Consider the following 21156-nt stretch of genomic DNA (forward strand, 5'->3'; position numbering starts at 1 on the left):
TGTGGACGACCCACTTATGAAGTGGTAACCTGAAATACAATTAGGAATTAAAATAGAATCTAGCGTACCATAAAATATTGTTAAATGCTGGTGACCAGATAATTATACAGGAATCAGAAGATAATTTACAAAGAACAGTATATAGACAGAGTCAAAATTATATTTATTACAATTTAACGATATCTTCAAATAAGACAAAGATAATGACTTTCAAAGGAAAGAATCCAGTGCGATCGAAAATAATAATAAATGAGAGAGTTTTAGAACAAGTATGCCACCTTAGCTATCAAGGATGTGATATCAGTTTTAACTGACGTTGAAAGAAGGTTAATAAATATCAAGATATCTGAGGAACAATTGGAAGAACTTTGGAAAGAAAAACAAGAAAAGGAACACAAATGAAATTCTACGAATATAAAGTTATGGTTGTGGCTATTCTCGTGTATGTTTCCGAATAATGGACTGTAACAAAAAAGAAAAATCATGCGTACAAGTAGCAGACATGAAGATCATGAGAAACGTAAGAGGCTGTAATAAAATGCATGAAAAAAGAAATGAAAAAGTAAGATCGGATTTAAAAATGAAATAGAAGGATCGTGTTAATTGAATGCAAGAAAACAGATTGCCCGAAAAGATAATAAATTTTCGGCCGACTGGAAAGAGGGAACTAGATGGACCTCTTAAGAGATGGATGGATGGATGATAGACCGGAACAGGTGATTACAACACCTAATCCTCGGAAGGAGGTGAAGACGATGCCGATCATGATGGATATTTATTCATGTGTATTTGCAAACAATCCGATAATGACAACTTAGATTTGCCGGAACCGGCCATCATAAATAAAAATATAACTGGCGATCTTGGCTGTAAAAGTCATTACTTCTGAGTTTCAAATTAAAATTTTGTCAAAGGAATTTAGTTCCAGCCTAAAGATGAGCAGGAGTGGCGATATAGGCAGTAATACCTGCAAAGATATCGCAGTAAAAACTACCATGCACTGCTGCCCGTTTCCTTAGGACATTCACGTAGGCAGAAAGTAGAGAATACAGAGACACGAAGCCACTGAAAGTTTATAATGTGGCCAGTCTATAGGTAGGAAATTCAGTACGCCTCATTTTAGAGTGTCAGGCTTTCAGACATTTGTCAACGCCAAAAGACGCACTAAGTTGTCCTAATATATGTGCGTAAACTGGCATTTAGCCACAACGATTGATTTAAGCGTTTGTTACGCACAGCTAATCCCTCCATTTCGATAACTATCAACAGTTGTGTACTCTGGAACGTATGTGCCTGAATGTGACTGAAGGCTGATGAAAAAAATAGCCATATTTTCATCGAAATTATTAGTGTTTAAAAAGGAGTGTTGTCGAGACGATGAAGTAAACGAATGTGTGAGGTATTTGGTATGTATCCGTAGCTGAAATCACGTTGAAAATACAAGTTAGTGCTTTATTGATCCTCGATACCTATGTTAAGTTCTAGAATCGATACGAGCATGTGAGTGGCCAGTTCAGAACGCCGGCGGGCTTCAGTAAGTGCGGGCTCAGTAATCAAGCCGAGGACACCTCGCCGAATTACTTCCCACTCCGTGGGTCGAACCGGTTCCCTGGCCTTGCTTTCGCCGACCCGCGAATTCCAACATGCAACGCGCTTCTGCATACGATCTCACCGAGCCGAAATGCGTTCCGCTCGGCCCCCCTCAGTCCGTACTGAATACAGTGCTGACTGTTCTGTTAACAGTTTTACAAAATCACATTGATTCGCTCGGTAGTTGGTTGTTGTTGTTGTGGTCTTCAGTGATGAGACTGGTTTGATGCAGCTCTCCATGCTACTCTATCCTGTGCAAGGTTCTTCATCTCCCAGTATCTACTGCAACCTACATCCTTCTGAATCTGTTTAGTGTATTCATCTCTTGGTCTCTGAGTTCTTCGGGTTCGCAGGAGAGCTTCTGTAAAGTTTGGAAGGTAGGAGACGAGATACTGGCAGAAGTGAAGCTGTGAGTACCGGGCGTGAGTCGTGCTTCGGTAGCTCAGATGGTAGAGCACTTGCCCGCGAAAGGCAAAGGTCCCGAGTTCGAGTCTCGGTCGGGCACACAGTTTTAATCTGCCAGGAAGCTTCATATCAGTGCACACTCCACTGCAGAGTGAAAATCTCATTCTGGAAACATCCCCCAGGCTGTGGCTAAGCCATGTCTCCGCTGTATCCTTTCTTTCAGGAGTGCTAGTTCTGCAAGGTTCGCAGGAGAGCTTCTGTAAAGTTTGGAAGGTAGGAGACGAGATACTGGCAGAAGTAAAGCTGTGAGTAACGGGCGTGAGTCGTGCTTCGGTAGCTCAGATGGTAGAGCACTTGCCCGCGAAAGGCAAAGGTCCCGAGTTCGTGCCTCGGTCGGGCACACAGTTTTAATCTGCCAGGAAGTTTCATATTCTAGAGGAAAAGGTACATAAATTTCGCAAATTTAATACTGACCGGATAGTACATTCCGACTCCCCTTAAAATCACCTCGTACCTCCCTAGTAAGCAGCAGTCCCGGGTTCAAGTCCCGGCCTTAGCACAAATTTTAATTCATTTCTTAACCTTCTGTCATTATCGAAAATTAAATTACATTCAAACTCGGAAATGCGTAGTAACATAGCCCAAAGGCTAGAATTTTTAAATCCACGCACTTTATTACATTATTTTAAATAAAAAAGTAGCTAAAACCAAGTACGTTGTTAGTTACAAAGGCTGTTTGTTACAAAAGGACACAATACACCCCCATCCCCATGTTATGCCAACAGGAGGAGGTCGAAGCGGCTTAGTGTTTAACGTCCCATCGACAACGAGTCATTAGAGACGGAGCACAAGCTCAAGTAGGGAAGAACGGGGGAAGGAAAGCGTCCGTACTCTTACGAAGGAACCATCCCGGCATATGCCTTAAGCGATTTAGGGAAATCACGGAAAACCTGAATCAGGATGGCCGGACGCCGGTTTGAACCGTCGTCTACCCGAATGAAAGTGCAGTGTGCTAACCACTGCGCCACCTCGCTGGATATTATGCCAAAAGCGGCCGCCTGCCGTATCATGTACACTCTTACACTCTTATTACAGGCTAGCACAGGAAACTTCTAAAATTTAAAAAAAAAAGTGCATATGTGTAAGAACATACATAATGGTTTCACAAGCCCACAACCTCTCAGGATTGTAGCGCAATGGCACTAACTATAATTAATAACAAATTTTCATAAATAAGAAAACGTTTAAAACCCAAATTTAAATAAAACATACACGGTGCCTGTTAATGGCTCCGCAGAATTACACGGCAGTTGCTTTTCTTGAAAGAGCCAGTACACTCCATTAACAGTCGTCCAGTAACAATCAGTGAATGGTTGTTATGATAATGCAATGGGCCAATGATTGCAAATTTAAGGTTATTAAACAAGAGTGTGTTTCAATAAACTCGGCTCGTTTAAGGTGATTGAATAAAATGGAAATCACACAAAAGCTTTTAAGGGAACTTAAACCACAAATTAAAATAAAACACTTTTTTTACCAGCAGATTGACATGCCAATTTCGTATGCGAGCCAGCAAAATGCCACCGTCCAGTACGATTACAACGGCCAACTCAACCCGCTTGCAACGAGGAACTTACTTCACACCGAATGCCGTCTCTCCACGTAAGTCCGTCCACGACGGGCTAATAACACGTCCCATCATTGCTCGCCTCCCAGTGCTGTGTAACGCAAGTTTTAAAGTCTACTTCGGTAACACACTATCTCGTGTGTGCCGTAAACTCATCTTCGACGAAGAACTGCAATCCACTCGGTGGTAATCTACCACATTCACTTGTCAGTCAACAACTGCCTCCATCTGTCCGCGCTTTCCTCCTTGCAGCGAGCGATACATCGTGGGCCAGCAGCAAGACTCTCTACTGTCGACTACGGTCATTAGAAATAGACTTCGGACAATAACGCAAAAGGGAGAATACCCCATGCATCTTGCTCAGGTAATCTAAACCACGTACAAAGACGCCAAAGTAATCAAAAAATACGGACACTTCAGAAACAAATACAATGGTAATAAATTAAGTTGTCAGACAGGGATGTAGCATGTCGCCGAGTCGTATTGAAGACCTCATAAGAAACTGGAAGAAGGAAGCTGGAAGGGAACTACAATATAAATCCTATACTGTGTGCAGATGTAACTGTATTACAAAATACAGAGGTACACTTACAACACTCTGTGTATAAGTTGTAAAGTTAGGAAGAAAGCATTACAAGCTAAAAACATCTGCTACTAAACTAAAAAGTGTGGCCCACTACTGTTAATTTCCAGTTTGAGCTAAGATTGTTATCGGAAACAAGGTAACTGGGCAAGTCTTCAGTTTCAGTTATTTTGGGTTATTCTGGTAGTGACAAAAGACTGTACATAGACGAAAACATAGAAAACTAACAAATTTTAACGTACATATAGAACTATAAACAAAACTTTCAAACGTAAAATTAGAATAGAGACAAAATTGGAACTATGTAAAACAATGGCATTGCTTGTGCTACTTTATGACAGCAAATCCTGGATTAAGGGAAAGGGAGATAAAAATAACATAAAGTCAGCAAAAACGAGATTTTTAAGAAATGTCAAAAGCTGCTCAAGCAGGGATCACATAAAATGATGACATCCGGTTAGCACTAGGAATTTATAATTTAAACGATAGTTAATTTTGATAACATTGCAGGAGACATCTATCAAACTAAAACACTATAAATTAATTATGAAACAATCTAGATAGTTGTAAAGTTGTAAAGTTAGGAAGAAAGCATTACAAGCTAAAAACATCTGCTACTAAACTAAAAAGTGTGGCCCACTACTGTTAATTTCCAGTTTGAGCTAAGATTGTTATCGGAAACAAGGTAACTGGGCAAGTCTTCAGTTTCAGTTATTTTGGGTTATTCTGGTAGTGACAAAAGACTGTACATAGACGAAAACATAGAAAACTAACAAATTTTAACGTACATATAGAACTATAAACAAAACTTTCAAACGTAAAATTAGAATAGAGACAAAATTGGAACTATGTAAAACAATGGCATTGCTTGTGCTACTTTATGACAGCAAATCCTGGATTAAGGGAAAGGGAGATAAAAATAACATAAAGTCAGCAAAAACGAGATTTTTAAGAAATGTCAAAAGCTGCTCAAGCAGGGATCACATAAAATGATGACATCCGGTTAGCACTAGGAATTTATAATTTAAACGATAGTTAATTTTGATAACATTGCAGGAGACATCTATCAAACTAAAACACTATAAATTAATTATGAAACAATCTAGATAGCAAAGGCACGTCTATTACAACGTGGCCGCCTTCGATCATCACATTATCATCTTCAGAGCTTAAAAACTGTTATATGATACTGAATATGAATCACAGAGACACACAAAAAGAACTTAATATTAGCTATAAAATTACAAAATGTAGATACATCCATATTGATGGACAATAGCAGTACATGCAGCAGCAATGACGATAATCAACTGCTGGAGAGAGCAGTACCGCCATTTTTTAAACAATGCAGGCTCCGATACAGCTGGCAGCAAGATGACAGCGTTAGCCAATCACGTATAGGTCAAAAGAATTATGTACAGAAAGATGTACTTATTAGTAAATAGAACTTCAAAATTACGTAGAATAATTTTATAATAAAGAATAAACAGACTAAAAACTTCAAAAAAATGAATAAACGTCACATTCGTGCGAGGTCAGTTTTAGCACTACATTATACTTGTTCATCAATGAACTGTCTTGATTAGCTAACTTCTGAAATTACTCACTTTTTTATTAGTTATAACATTATATATTTTAGAAATATGGGCACATATTCTTTTCATATTGCTATCCTTTCATACCACTTACGTTATTACTTGCTAGCACATTGCTGTCAACAGCTCTTTACTATAGATCGATATGTCCATTAATGGATACTGCTTATTTACACTACTGGCCATTAAGACTGCTACACCAAGAAAAAAATGTAGATGATAAACGGGTATTCATTGGACAAATATATTATACTAGAACTGACATGTAATTACATTTTCACCCCAATTTGGGTGCATAGATCCTGAGAAATCGGTACCCAGAACAACCATTTCTGGCCGTAATAACGGCCTTGATACGCTTAGGCATTGAGTCAAACAGAGCTTGGATGACGTGTACAGGTACAGCTGCCCATGCAGCTTCATCACGACACCACAGTTCATCAAGAGTAGTAACTGGCGTACTGTGACGACCCAGTTGCTCTGCCACCATTGACCAGTCGTTTTCAGTTGGTGAGAGATCTGGAGAATGTGCTGGCCAGGGCAGCAGTCGAACATTTTCTGTATCCAGAAAGGCCCGTACAGGACCTGCAACATGCGGTCGTGCATTATCCTACTGAAATGTAGGGTTTCGCAGGGATCGAATGAAGGGTAAAGCCACGGGTCGTAACACATCTGAAATGTAACGTCCACTGTACAAAGCGCCGTCAATGCGAACAAGAGGTGACAGAGACGTGTAACCAATGGCACCCCATACCACCTCGCCTGGTCATACGCCAGTATGGCGATGTCGAATTCACGCTTCCAATGTACGTTCACCGCGATATCACCAAACACGGATGTGACCATCACGATGCTGTAAACAGAACCTCGATTCATCCGAAAAAAATGACGTTTTGCCATTCATGCACGCAGGTTCGTCCTTGAGTACACCATCGCAGGCGCTCCTGTCTGTGATGCAGCGTCACGGGTAACCGCAACCACGGTCTCCGAGCTGATAGTCCAAGCAGCTGCAAACGTCGTCGAACTGTTCGTGCAGGTGGTTGTTGTCTTGCAAACGTCCCCAACTGTTGACTCAGGGATCGAGAAGTGGCTGCACGATCCGTTACAGCCATGCGGATAAGATGCCTGTCATCTCGACTGCTAGTGATACGAGGCCGTTGGGATCCAGCACGGCGTTCCGTATTACCCTCGTGAACCCACCAATTCCATATTCTGCTAACAGTCATTTGAGCTAGACCAACGCGAGCAGCAATATCGCGATACAATAAACCGCAATCGCGATAGGCTACAATCCGACCTTTATCAAAATCGGAAACGTGATGGTACGCATTTCTCCTCCTTACACGAGGCATCACAACATCGTTTCACCAGGTAACGCCGGTCAACTGCTGTTTGTGTGTGAGAAATCGGATGAAAACTTTCATCATGTCAGCACGTTGTAGGTGTCGCCACCGGCGCCAACCTTGTGTGAATGCTCTGAAAAGCTAATCATTTGCATATCACAGCATCTTCTTGCTGTCGGTTAAATTTCACGTCTGTAGCACGTCATCTTCGTGGTGTAGCAATTTTAATGGCCAGTAGTGTATTTTCTGGGATTGTATCTATGGAGTGTCCGACACTAAGCTTCAGTCATCGATGTTTGTGATCGCTGCAATGGAAACCGCCCAAAATAAGCGTCTACCATCTTCATAGTAACTACTTCGTAAATCTAAGGAATATCGTCTGGCGGACACCTTCTCTCGATATTCGCAGCCATCTCTTTGTAAATCACGCTGCTTGCTACCTCTTTGCAACGGTGTCGAAAGTCTCCATAGAAACCAAAGACATCGTAATTATTTCCCAGCATGCCCATAGGGGGGCAACCTATATACAACGAATGATACGTTTATTTATGTCTTTCTCCAAATTTTAGAACATTTATTTGACAATAGGTGCATTGACAAGCTGTTTCTTCTTTTTTATAAAATTATTCTACGTAATTTTGAGGTTGTATTTACTAATAAGCCCATCTTCTGATTGGCTAACGCTGACATCACGGTGCCAACTGTAAAGAAAACCTGCAGTATTTAAGAAACAGCTGCACTGCTCTGCCCAAAAGTTGAGTATCGTCATTCAACGGCTCCTTCTCCCTGTAGAGCCATTGTCCATCAATATAGGTCTACCTATGTTTTGTAATTTTATAGCTAATATTAAGCTCCTTTTATGTTTCTCTCTAATTTATATCATGTAGGATTTTATAGTTTTGAAGGTCTGAAGATGATCATGTGATGATCGAAACCAGTCACCTTCTGAACGTACCTTTGCGATCTAGACTGTTTTGTAACCCATTTTAAACGAGGAGATTGAAGAACACAAAGAAGCCTGCAGACAACACCTCAAGAGGATGGATGAAGTTAGAATTCCGGCGACTGTAAGCAAGTGAACCCTTCAGGAAGAAGAGAGGAAGGACAGCCGAGAGAGAGATGCAGTTAGTTATGTAAAGGAGGAACAGGCATATTACATAAACCTTGAAGTGCAGAAGAAGAAAGAGGAAAATAAGCCTTGATAATAGTCTCAATTCGGCGGCGAAGAGTCCACTAGTTTCTTCAAAAAAAAAAGTTGTTCAAATGGCTATAAGCACTATGGGACTTAACACCTGAGGTGGTCAGTCCCCTAGAACTTAGAACTACTTAAACCTAACTAGCCTAAGGACATCACACACACCCATGCCCGAGGCAGGATTCGAACCTGCGACCGTAGCGGTCGCGCGGTTCCAGACTGAAGCGCCTAGAGCCGCTCGGCCACTCCAACCGGCTGTTGAACTTGTTATTTTGCGTTTAATGTAGCAGAATTCCTGAATTGCGTCTATTTAGTTGTGCAAAAGTTTGATAAATTTACCGCTAATTCCGTTTTTGCTACTCTTCATTATCTTCGTCTTTCTTCGATTTTCTCTCAGTGCATGATGTGTGCCCATTAGACCATTCAACAACTCCCGTAATGCTTCCTCACTTTCACTGAATTTTAATCCCACATCGAACATTTCTTTTATTTCCACCACTGCTTCTTCGCTGCATGGGCTGAACAGCAGCGGGATAAAACGTATCCCTGTGGTAAACCCTCTTTAATCCGAGCACTTCGTTCTTGGTCTTCCACTTACCTGAGCTTTCAATTCAACAGACGTATCGGCACACCACAATCTACTTGGCCTCGCGCTTCTTTGCGGTCTGCCTGTCGAGCTCGACAAAGGAAGCCGGTACACGGCGCTCTTGCTTTCAGTACGACTGCCAAATAAAGTGGTAATTCGTGGCGGTCGTGTCGTAATGCCGAAAAGCAATTTCGGGTTAATGTAGCATCGGCCCGGCGATCGATTCCGGTGCAGTTGAAGGAACGTCCTTGTTGTAACGGTACGTCGGGAGGGGCAAGTACAGGGGTAGGCGGCAGCCGGCAGGCACGTCCACACGCGCCGCCGTGGAGCCATCAGCGCCGCTAATCGAAGGCGGCTCCCGCCTCCCTCCGCGCCGCTGCGTGTTTCGTAAGCGGCCGCCCCTGTAATTACGCTACCGGCAGCGCGCCGGCCTTCACCCAGTGGCGCCGCGCTGGCACGGATCCGGACGGCGCGCAGACGTGGCTCCGCGTCCGTGCGTCTGCCAGCCTGATGGAAACCTCTACTTCTCCAAACACTGCCTCACTTTTTGTAGTCGTAACACTGGCCATTCGTGTATTGCAGTAGGCGTGGGGGCAAACGCACTGCGTAACGCAAGCTCACGGGCAAAACAGTCACCCCCTCAAAAGTGCACTCTCATCGCTTTGTAGATATGTATGTGTGCAGAACTGGTACCGAATGATCTTGTTACTATGAGCATCCGCAGGAATTTAGATAAGGCGTTACGTAAGCTCACAGGCACAATAGTAACCCCATCAAAAGTGCACTCTCATCGGTTTGTAGAGGACCGAGTGGTCTTTTTACCACGGGCCACCCGCAGAAATTTAGCCAAGAGGGAGCAAGAATCCTAAGGAGCCATTTTTGATACTACACATTAGTCGAAAGGAAGGGTCGAAGGAAGACTATGGTACAATGTCCCGTCGACATCGATGTCACTACCGACGATTGATAGTGTGTCATGCCTCAAGAAATAAATTCGACTGGTAGTACAAAAAGTGTTTTGATAGTTGTCCAGTAAACTTTTTTTGAATGTTGATTAGTGATATACCTTAAAAGTAATCACATTTCGTGGGCCGGGGAGACCGAGCGGTTCTAGGCGCTTCAGTCTGGAACCGCGCGACCGCTACGGTGCCTCGGACATGGATGTGTGTGATGTACTTAGGTTAGCTAGGATTAAGTAGTTCTAGGTTCTAGGGGACTGATGACCTCAGATGTTAAGTCTCATAGTGCTCAGAGCCATTTGAACCATTTTTTACGCAGTAAAGAGTACGTTCTAACCGACCAGTTTAATGGTTATTTTCTAAACTTTGCTACATCAATTATTATTATTCACGTATCAGTCCAATAGGACCACGTGAGGTACAAACCATCAATGTCGCTTTTCAACGTTGGCTTTCCTTTGTGTCCAAAGTTGTTTCATTCTTTCAGAATGAAGTCACTTTCTTTCATCAGACCAGGGTATAACAGTCCGTTTTCTAATTTCCCCCCTGACCAACTTTCTAATCAAATATCTTTTGTGTGAATGTTTTCTATCTGTAACTTCCTCCTGAGTGATACCGGCTACTTTAAGATCCTCCTTAACAGCAACGATCCATTTAATTGGCTCAGTTTTGGCCGTACTTCTGTTTTTGTAGAATTCTACTATTTGTTTTGTCAAACAAGTGGGTGCCATTCTTTTAATGTGCCAATAAAATTTAAGTCTCCATTTTCTCATGTCACCATGTATGTCTTGTATTCTTCTATTTCGTTAATACTTCTCATCCTGTAAGTTTCCCCTGTCAGTAATTTTGGGGTTCTAATATTTTCCTTATAATCTTACTTTTTTCTTTTGAATTTCTTCAATATCTCTCTTTGTATTTAAAATTAAAGTTTCTCCTCCATAAAGAGATTCAAGTTTGATTACAGCGCTTTAATGCCTAAGTTTACTGAATTTAGAAAGTGATTTTTTATTATAAATATTTTATGTTAATCTGAATGCGGTTGCTGCTTAATTCAGACCATTTTCTTGTAGATTTCTCCCAAGTATTTAAACTGAGAAACCCCTTTCATTTTTCCATATTTCGTGTTCAAAAGCTTTAGTGCTTGTTTGTTGCTAGATCAATATTCATATTAATAACGTAAAAGGATGTACATTGGAAATACTAACGAAATGTGATTCAAAAATGGTTCAAATGGCTCTGAGCACTATGGGACTATGGGACGTAACTTCTAAGGTCATCAGTACCCTAGAACTTAGAACTACTTAAACCTAACTAACCTAAGGACAACACACACATTCATGCCCGAGGCAGGATTCGAACCTGCGACCGTAGCGGTCGCGCGGTTCCAGACTGAAGCGTCTAGAACCGCACGGCCACACCGGCTGGCTTACTCGGTCAGACTCAACCAAGATCACCTTCATCTCCGTAGTTTGGCACTTCATTGCGTAGACATGGCAACTAGACTTCAGAACGCACAGCGGTATGGCTGTATATCAATCAGGGTTGCGCTCCATACCGTTCAAGAATCATATTGTTTAAGAAGGTTAAATACCTTTTCGACTTCGATACGTTACCATTTTTTCCTCTCGTCGAGCGCAGAAATTTCTATTTTTTTCTGTATTTGGTCTAGCAGGTGCAGTATAGGGGAATACACCTATAGTTTTACATGGCGATTTTATTCATGCGAATCACTTTATCGTGTAAAACTGAAGAAGTCTCAGTAGGCCCCGACTTGTCAGATACAAACATATTATTGAGATTAAGATGTGCGCAAGCGAAAGGGGCCGTTCTTGTGGGAATCGGGGACTGATATCGGACAGGTACACTACAGCATGTTTGTTCTGTGATACGTATTTAAAATGTCCTGTTCTGTAGCTCATTAACGATTGTACAAGGAAGCGACAGACAAAAGATCGGGTACTCTATTTCGGCAATGTTCTGTATAGATTCACAAGATAGCAAAACAACAACGAAATCGTCGCCCCGACGAGAAAACGGAATCATTTTCCGTGAACAACCAGGCAACCGAACAATGTAGTATTTACTAAGGCCCTTTGCATGCTGTTGGCTACAGTCATAAACAATGATTTCTAGAAATACCTACTCTCAGGAACACTGTTGATCGCTCTGGTGGTCCAGGTGTGGTAGGGCCGCATAATATTGCATGGGCGTAATGACCTCGCAGGTCGATGTTAGACGCTGTACTCCAACTCCACGTCCGTCTTTTCTGAGCTACATGCGACGGGCTTCCTTTTTGTGGATGTAAATGCGCAACCACAACTCTTGGAGCGAGAAGATATTCGGCGATTGGACTGGCCTTCCCGCTCCCACGACATCTCATCGAGAATGTGTGGAATGCATTGGTGAGACGTATTTCAGCTCGTCCAAATTCACCAACGACCATCCAGCAATTGTAAACCGCACTGATGGAGAAATGGAACGCACTATCACAAGAACCCCTTACCAAACATGTGGCCAACATGGGAACACGTTGCAGAGCTGGGGTTGCCGTCCATGACGATCACACAACCTATTAAGAACCATGTCCACGTTTTCACGTTTTCTAGTGTCCAGGATACCTTCATAAATCGCGGTAATGCAGTATAATTTCCGATCATTCATTGCCTATTTCTTTCAGTTAACTTGTGTACTATATTGTAGTAGTTCTTTCTATGTAGTCAGACTTCCGTCGATGTTACTTGACAGTGACACATCATGCGGAAGGTACTTTTCTCCTCACGTTTAGCACACCAGTCTATATTGGGCGGATGTCTACCCTCGATGTCGTTGCTGTCCTTATATTTTTCATCTTTTAACCGATATTCAGTCTTCTTTACACTTACGTTAGTCCGAATTGTTCAAGGTTGTTCCATGTCTGGACTTAATCGTTGAAGTCGTACTTGTCTGTAACAGCCACAAGAACGTCAGCATCCAGAAGCGTCCAACGTGCTAATTTCTGAAGACCTCTGCTGATCACATCTATTATTATTGTTGTGTCACCGCCAGACACCACACTTGCTAGGTGGTGGCCTTTAAATCGGCCGCGATCCGTTAGTATACGTCGAACCCGCGTGTCGCCACTATGAGTGATTGCAGACCGAGCGCCGGCACACGGCAGGTCTAGAGAGTCTTCCTAGCACTCACCCCAGTTGACAGCCGACTTTGCTAGCGATGGTTCACTGGCAAATTACGCTCTCATTTGCCGAGACGATAGTTAGCATAGCCTTCAGCTACGTCATTTGCTACGACCTAGCAAGGCGCCATTACCAGTTACTATTGATGCTGTAAAACATGTACCGTCAAGAGCGATGTTCACCAATTATGGATTAAGGTTAAGTATTCCAACAGATACGTACTATTTTTGCTAGTCTCAATTCCTTGTCCTGTTCCAGACCTCACGCCAGCCTGCGTGAGCTTAAACGCGTGCCTTTCGGCTTCCTGTCATAGTGGATTGGCTGTCTTGCCAATCCACAACAATTATCATGAAGAGAGGGAAAAGAACAGATTCTTATGGACAAGCACAAAATCAGGAAAATCACATGATACCTTATCAGCAGCTACTCGACTCTTAGGACGGAATATCTTTGTGGTTGGCACGACAGATGTAACGGACAACTGCCATCACAACCCTGAGCGCCTCCTGCATGATTGGTTCTGTGGGCTCACCAACAACGCTGGAAACCACGTCCTCATACATGAGCTCGCCCAGGCACGCTTTCATGTGTCGCGTGAAGACAGCTTTAGCAGTGTATACAATCACTATAGCGCTGTAGTGTCAACTCGTATTACTGTTACCAGAATATTAACAAGTAAGTGAATAACTCTGCCGGTTTTTTTCTGTATGTGAAGGCTAATCTCAGGAATTACTGCAGGTATTTTTATACGGTTTTCACTAATAGTCACATTGGTTTTGATGGTTGTGTTATATACGTATTCTGTCCCGTACGTAATTGGTGTTAGGAATGAAATCACGTGTCAATTATGCGGGCTACGTCCTGGTCGGGCAAAGACGTGGCAGCATTCTGGCGGGGAAACGAGCGAAGTAAACAGTCGCCGCTACGGCAGAGAACAATACAGTTGACCAGAACCTACACGTATCTATACATCTTACAAAATAAAAGACTCTCGCTGTCTTTTTTTATATATGTACTTGAAGGCTAATCTCAGGAACTAAAGTATGGGTTTTGATACGCCTTTCACGAATAGATAGACCGATTCACGAGGAAGCTTTGTGAATACGATCACTTAACGCCAAGCCAGACAAGTCATCCGACGGTTCGCACTTAGAAATGTGCGTATGAAACCGCGGCGGTTCGCTAATAATTTATAAATATTTCGTGCAAACTGGGCGCGCTATGATGAATTAAAGTCAACTGCCACGTTTTTTCTGTCTTTATGTGAAGGCTAATCTTGGGAATTACTTTAGGGACCTTAATACAGTTTTTGCTAATAGACAGACTGATAGAATGAATATTATAGACAATTTGTTAAGGCCGTACTGGAAAAGGCGTCGGGCTGTAGATACTTCGTGCCACCCGTATGGAACTGATGCGAGTCGCTAGTAAATACACCCCAAGCCAAAGGAAAACGACGCACCATGAACGAGTTAAGCATATTGGTCACAAATCGATCTTCGTGCTGATATCTACAGAAAACATAACTTGGGCGCCCGATAGCATTAATGTGTGAAGCTGCAGCGCAGTTTCACCGTGCAGCTGGCAAGGACAGAAAACAAGGGACATGTTGATACCAGGATACAAAGTCTTTCCGAATTTAATTCCGTGTACTCAGTAAGATGTCCCGCAGACAGGAACGTGAACTGTATACGTACATTTCAACATTTGAGAAAGGAAGTAGTTGGGCTTAAGGGAGACGGTTGGAGTAATCAGCCAATCGCTCGACATTTGAATGGAAACGATACCAGTACTCGACGATGTTGTCAGGAATGTGTGTACCATGACCGAATAGAGCGTCAAGAAAGAAGCGGTCGATCTGGACAGAAAGACGGCAGAACGAGTGGACCGAGCAGTCGTCAGAGAGGAAAATCAGAGTCCTGGATCCCTCATTACTATCGATTCAGCGTGCAGGAACATACAGGCGACTCGCTGAAAGGGGGCTGACATCACGGCGCCCTTTGCACCGACTACCATTGACCTCTGTACACCAAAAAATTCTTTTCAGTGATTTCAGGCACATTCGGCCTTGAATCCCTTTACTGAGTGTAATTATATTCAGCAATGAGTCCCGCTTCTAAGTGAGCCCCGATGAGCAGTGAAGACGTGTCTGGACATTCCTCGGCCCTGTAGCCCGCCATAGGGCCGACAACCATGAGTGATGGTCTGGGATGCCATTTCTTTTCATGGCATGACCCCATTGGTTGCCACCCGCGGCGCCCTTATACCACAGCGGTACGTTGACGATATTCTTCACCTTGTTTTGTTGCCCTCCAGGGTAATCCATCCTGAGCTTACATTTCAGCAAGAAAATGCCCGCCCGCACACGGCGAGAGTTTCTACTACTTTTACAAGCCCTACCTTCGCCGGAAAGGTCACCGGACCCTCCCTCCCCAACTCAGTACTTTTGAAGCATTAAGGACAGGTCCCTCCAACCAGCTCGGGATTCTGACTATTTAAAACGTCAGTTGGGCAGAATTTATCACGATACCCCTCCATCAATCAATGCCAAACCGAATAACTGCTTACATAAGGGACAGAGGTGGACCAACGAGTTATTGGCTTGCCCAATTTGTGGAGTTGTTTCTCTTGAATAAACCATTGAGTTTTTGTGAAACTGCAATTATCTCTGTTTGCCCGTACATGTACATCAGATCTACCGATTTCCGTCCCATTCGGGTAATTCCTTCGTGGTGCATCTTTCTCTCTCTCTCTCTCTCTTTTGTCTAAGTGCTACTCGGTACCGTCTTGTTTGACAGCCGCTGGTATATACTGCACACTGCAATTGTGGAGCAATTCAGCGACTATGACCTGTTATAAACAGATATTAAATTAAGTAGCAGAAATAAACCAAAAATAATCCTATTCTCTAGTTCCGATCAAGGATTCCGGTAGATTTACCATGATCCTAAAGCAAATACCGAAACTGCAAATCCACTCTCAAATATTTTAATTCGACGCATTATACCCCAGTACTGAAAACAACTGGGTTTTGAAATGGGTCGGATTTCGCAAAACCCATTCAGCCCTTGGGGTAAGGGAAGAGGCGCGGTAGTATAAATGCTGCGCAGTAATATACCAATAACCATTATAATTGCTACACCAGAAGAAATGCAGATGATAAACGGGTATTCATTGGACAAATATATTATACTAGAACTGACATGTGATTACATTTTCACGCAATTTGGGTTCATAGATCCTGAGAAATCAGTACCCAGAACAACCACCTCTGGCCGTAATAACAGCCTTGATACGCCTGGGCATTGAATCAAACAGACCTTGGATGGCGTGTACACGTACAGCTGCCCATGCAGTTTCAACACGATACCACAGTTCATCAAGAGTAGTGACTGGCGTATTTTGACGAACCAGTTGCTGGGCCACCATTGACCAGACGTTTTCAATTGGTCAGAGATCTGGAGAATGTGCTGGCCAGGGCAGCAGTCGAACATTTTCTGTATCCAGAAAGGCCCGTATAGGACCTGCAACATTCGGTCGTGCATTATCCTGCTGAAATGTAGGGTTTCGCAGGGATCGAATGAAGAGTAGAGCCACGGAACGTAACACATCTGAAATGTAACGTCCACTGTTCAAAGTGCCGTCAATTCGAACAAGAGGTGACCCAGACGTGTAACCAATGGAACCCCATACCATCACGCCAGCTGATACGCTAGGGTGGAGATGACGAATACATGCTTCCAATGTGCCATCACCGCGATGTCGCCAAACACGGATGTGACCATCATGATGCTGCAAACAGAACCTGGATTCATCCGAAAAAATGACGTTTTGCCATTCGTGTACCAAGGTTCGTCGTTGAGTACACCATCGCAGGCGCTCCTGTCCGGGGTGCAACGTCAAGGGAAACCGCAGCCATGGTCTCCGAGCTGATAGCCCATGCTGCTGCAAACGTCGTCGAACTCTTCGTGCACATGTTGTCGTACAAACGTCCTCATCGGTTGACTCAGGGATCGAGACGTGGCTGCACGATCTGTTAGAGCCATGGCGTTCCGTATTACCCTCCCGAACCCACCGATTCCATATTCTGCTAACAGTCATTGGATCTCGACCAACGCGATCAGCAATGTCGCGATACGATAAACCGCAATCGCGATAAGCTACAATACGACCTTTATCAAAGTCGTAAACGTGATGGTACGCATTTCTCCTCCTTACACGAGGCATCACAACAACGTTTCACCAGGCAACGCCGGTCAGTTGCTGTTTGTGAATGGGAAATCGGTTGGAAACTTTCCTCGTGTCAGCACGTTGTAGGTGTCGCCACCGGCGCCAACCTTGTGTGAATGCTCTGAAAAGCTAACCATTTGCATATGACAGCATCTTCTTCCTGTCTGTTAAATTACGCGTCTGTAGCACGTCATCTTCGTGGTGTAGCAATTTTAATGGCCAGTAGTGTAGAATCTGGTATTAAGATGATTACACTCCCCGCCCATCGAGACACCCCGAAGCACATTCGGCACATAGAGAGACGTGCACTGGTACGCACTGAATCCCTGTCCCTTACGGCAGGGCCTGGAACCGTCGTCGGTTGGTGACCCCTCTACACACGCACACGCACACGCCCATGCCGCATTGGTCCGCCCTGCACGGTGTCGCTTCGGGTCTCGCCAGTTCGCCGCGGTGCCTTCGTCATCGACGTGCCTTATCGATTGGCCGCGCCGTCCCTACCCGAAAATTGCGGCCCCTTTTGGTGAGCCGCTCGTTGCGAAAGAAGCCGCTCGGTCGTCGTCGCCGGCGGAACGAGTTCGCGCCGCCACCAGAACAGGAAGGCCGTCCCATTGTGTCTTCTAGCGGCGTCACGCCGATAGTGCACGGTCAGTGGGCGCGCAGGGCGCGAGAACGCACGACAACATAGAGGCTGCAGTGGCCAGCTCGCTAACAGTTTCTCCACAGTGAGTGCAGCGAAAACATTACTAATTGGTAAAAAACTGTTCATTTCAAATTAGTTCAGTGCACAGAAATAAAATATATGAGTCGATGGGGATGACATAATTGAATATGCCATAGCATGATTTGATATCAGTGCAAACTCATCAGGTTACCTTCCATTCAGAAAGCTGTTGCACTCAGCGACTGTTACACTGTAAATCATAGATTGCAGCGATCAGTCGTCCTTTTTAAATTTTTATAATGTACAAGTCAGTGTTAACTGTTCAGATAAGAATCCGCACATACTGTAAAAAGTATATATATATACCTCGCCAAACACAAAGAGCATGTCTGTGTATTCCGCAAACGTGTACTGCACCATGTTTCCTCTATCGGTGATGCACAGGGATTGACTCAGTCTCACAGCAAAACGGACAGTAAGTGACATCTGCGGATCGTTTGACGTAGTACACGTCATCGGGTCTACCCTGTTATATACTCTGAGACGTTTCTCTTGGCCTAATCAGACGTTGACGAGGTACATATCTGAATTGAAACTGTCGTACAACGGGAACGATACGATTCCGGACATGGATTCCTATTCATATACATATATATGGCTCTGAACACAATGGGACTTAACTTCTGAGGTCATCAGTCCCCTAGAACCTAGAACTACTTAAACCTAACTAACCTAAGGAAATCACACACATCCACGCCCGAGGCAGGATTCGAACCTGCGACTGTAGCGGTCGCGCGGTTCCAGACTGTAGCGCCTAGAACCGCTTGGCCACCCCGGCCGGCTATATATATATATATATATATATATATATATATATATATATATATATATATATATGTGTGTGTGTGTGTGTGTGTGTGTGTTCGTGTTCCACACCTCGTCCTAAACCAATGGACCGACTTCAACGAAATTTGGTACATATATCCCTCACTGTCAGGCAAAAAACGCTGTGGGGGTAAGAACCACATGCACACCACAGTTAAAGAGACATGTTGCCATAACCATTGACAAGGAAGCCCTAGAGGGAGAGGTCGCAAAAAACCAGTAATGTTTACGGCATTAGAGGCTCCACATATTTTGTACCATGTGTAAGTAGGCTATTTAGGTTTTTATGTTGGTAACGCCACGTAGTGCTCTGTATGAAAATCACTGACTGTGCTGTGTACAGTCTGTGGCTGATTTGCATTGTTGGAGTATTTGCTATTGTAGTGTTGGGCAGTTGGATGTGAGCTGCCAGCAGTGGTGGATGTGGGAAGAGAGATGGCAGAGTTTTGAGAACGGACGATCTGGACGTGCGTCCGTCAGAAAAACGAAATTTGTAAGACTGGATGTCATGAATTTATGTATATATTATGACTTTTGAACACTATTAAGGTAAATACATTGTTTGTTCTCTATCAAAATAGTTCATATGCTAACTATGCCTATCAGTAGTTAGTGACTTCAGTAGTTAGAATCTTTTATTTAGCTGGCAGTATTGGCACTCGCTGTATTGCCGTAGTTAGAGTAACGAAGATTTTTGTGGGGTACGTGATTCATGAAAGGTATAGGTTATTGTTAGTCACGGCCATTCTTTTGTAGGGATGATTGAAAGTCAGATTGCGTTAGGCTAAAAATATTGTGTGTTAGTTTAGTGATGATCAGAATCAGTAAAGGAGAAATGTCTGACTACGTACAGTTTTGCTCAGCTGTTTGAAAATCAAATAACGTAAGAGGTTTACCAGCACAGTAATTCATAAATTTTTCTAAGGGGATGATTCATATGGAAAGATTTTGATAGAGAACAAACAATGCATTTACCTTAATAGTGTTGTTCAAAAGTCATAATATATACATCAATTCATGACATCCAGCCTTACAAATTTCGTTTTTCAGATGGACGCACGTCCAGATCGTCCGCTCTCAAAACTCTGCCATCTCTCTTCCCACATCCACCACTGATGGCAGCTCACATCCAACTGCCCAACACTACAATAGCAAATATTCCAACAATGCAAATCAGCCACAGACTGCACACAGCACAGTCAGTGATTTTCATGCAGAGCACTACGTGGCGTTACCAACATAAAAACCTAATTAGCCTACTTACACAAGCATCAACAGTATTGCTTACTGTGGAGGCGGAAGTTATTCAGTATGCAGGACACATTTTCCACCTTCTTATTTCATTCGCGCAGCGATTTGCGAAGTGATGCTTTTATTGTTTCTGTCTTCTTCAATTGTCTCAAGCTTCCGGTATTCTGAGAGTAAGGTACTCCGGGTTCCATTATGGTTTTTCTTGCAGTGTCTTCTGTAGGAAGTCGCTGATAAATTTAGTGTAATTTCGCGATGGTGAAGCAAATTTAGCTAAATGTAGCTATGGCTAAAGCGCTGGATTCTTTTTTAGGAGTGGGGATTCGTTCTTCGCATTTAAATTTTACACGATTCACATACATTACTAAAAATGGGATGTGGATTATTATTATTATTATTATTATTATTTGCGAAATCTTTCCGATGGTGCCAGTCATGATATGTCATACAGACGTTCAACGGTATTACGTGAGAAGCAACAGAAAGGAACTGAATTCCCACTCGAGCGAAGCTGACTTTCCTTAAGCGCTGTCCTAAAATAAACTAACATCATTCTCTTGATTACGACAGAAGTAAAGTGCGTGCAATGATTAAAGGAATATTTCGATACAGTCTTTTCGAAAACAGAAAAATAAAGAGCGATATAACGTAGAACGAAACATCGTCGACTGTAGGCCCCATGTGGATTATCAGTGTGTACGTAGACGCAGAATCACTCACCACGGCCACTGGGGTTTTGACAGAAGCATCCTGGCTATGCAAGATTCTCCGAAACAGCCACCTCATCCAGTAACTCGTCGCTGCATGACGTTCAAAGGCTGTTTATGCTAAAGATGGCCCATATCATAAGTAACGTTCCGCCTCCCCCCCTCTCTCTCTCTCTCCTTCTCCTCTCTTCTGGAGAACTCGCTATCAGCCTACAGCACGTGTTCAAGGTTGGTAATCGTTTGGAAAGCCGGTGAAGGCGCGGGTGTCGTCGAAAGAAAGATATACTGACCACTTGCATGTTGCGTAATCCCTTGATGTCTATCTCGGACATACCTCTTCATTTGTTAATAACGGAAAACTACGTA

Source organism: Schistocerca cancellata, chromosome 7 (genome assembly GCF_023864275.1).
Source record: "Schistocerca cancellata isolate TAMUIC-IGC-003103 chromosome 7, iqSchCanc2.1, whole genome shotgun sequence".
Lineage (NCBI taxonomy): Eukaryota > Metazoa > Arthropoda > Insecta > Orthoptera > Acrididae > Schistocerca > Schistocerca cancellata.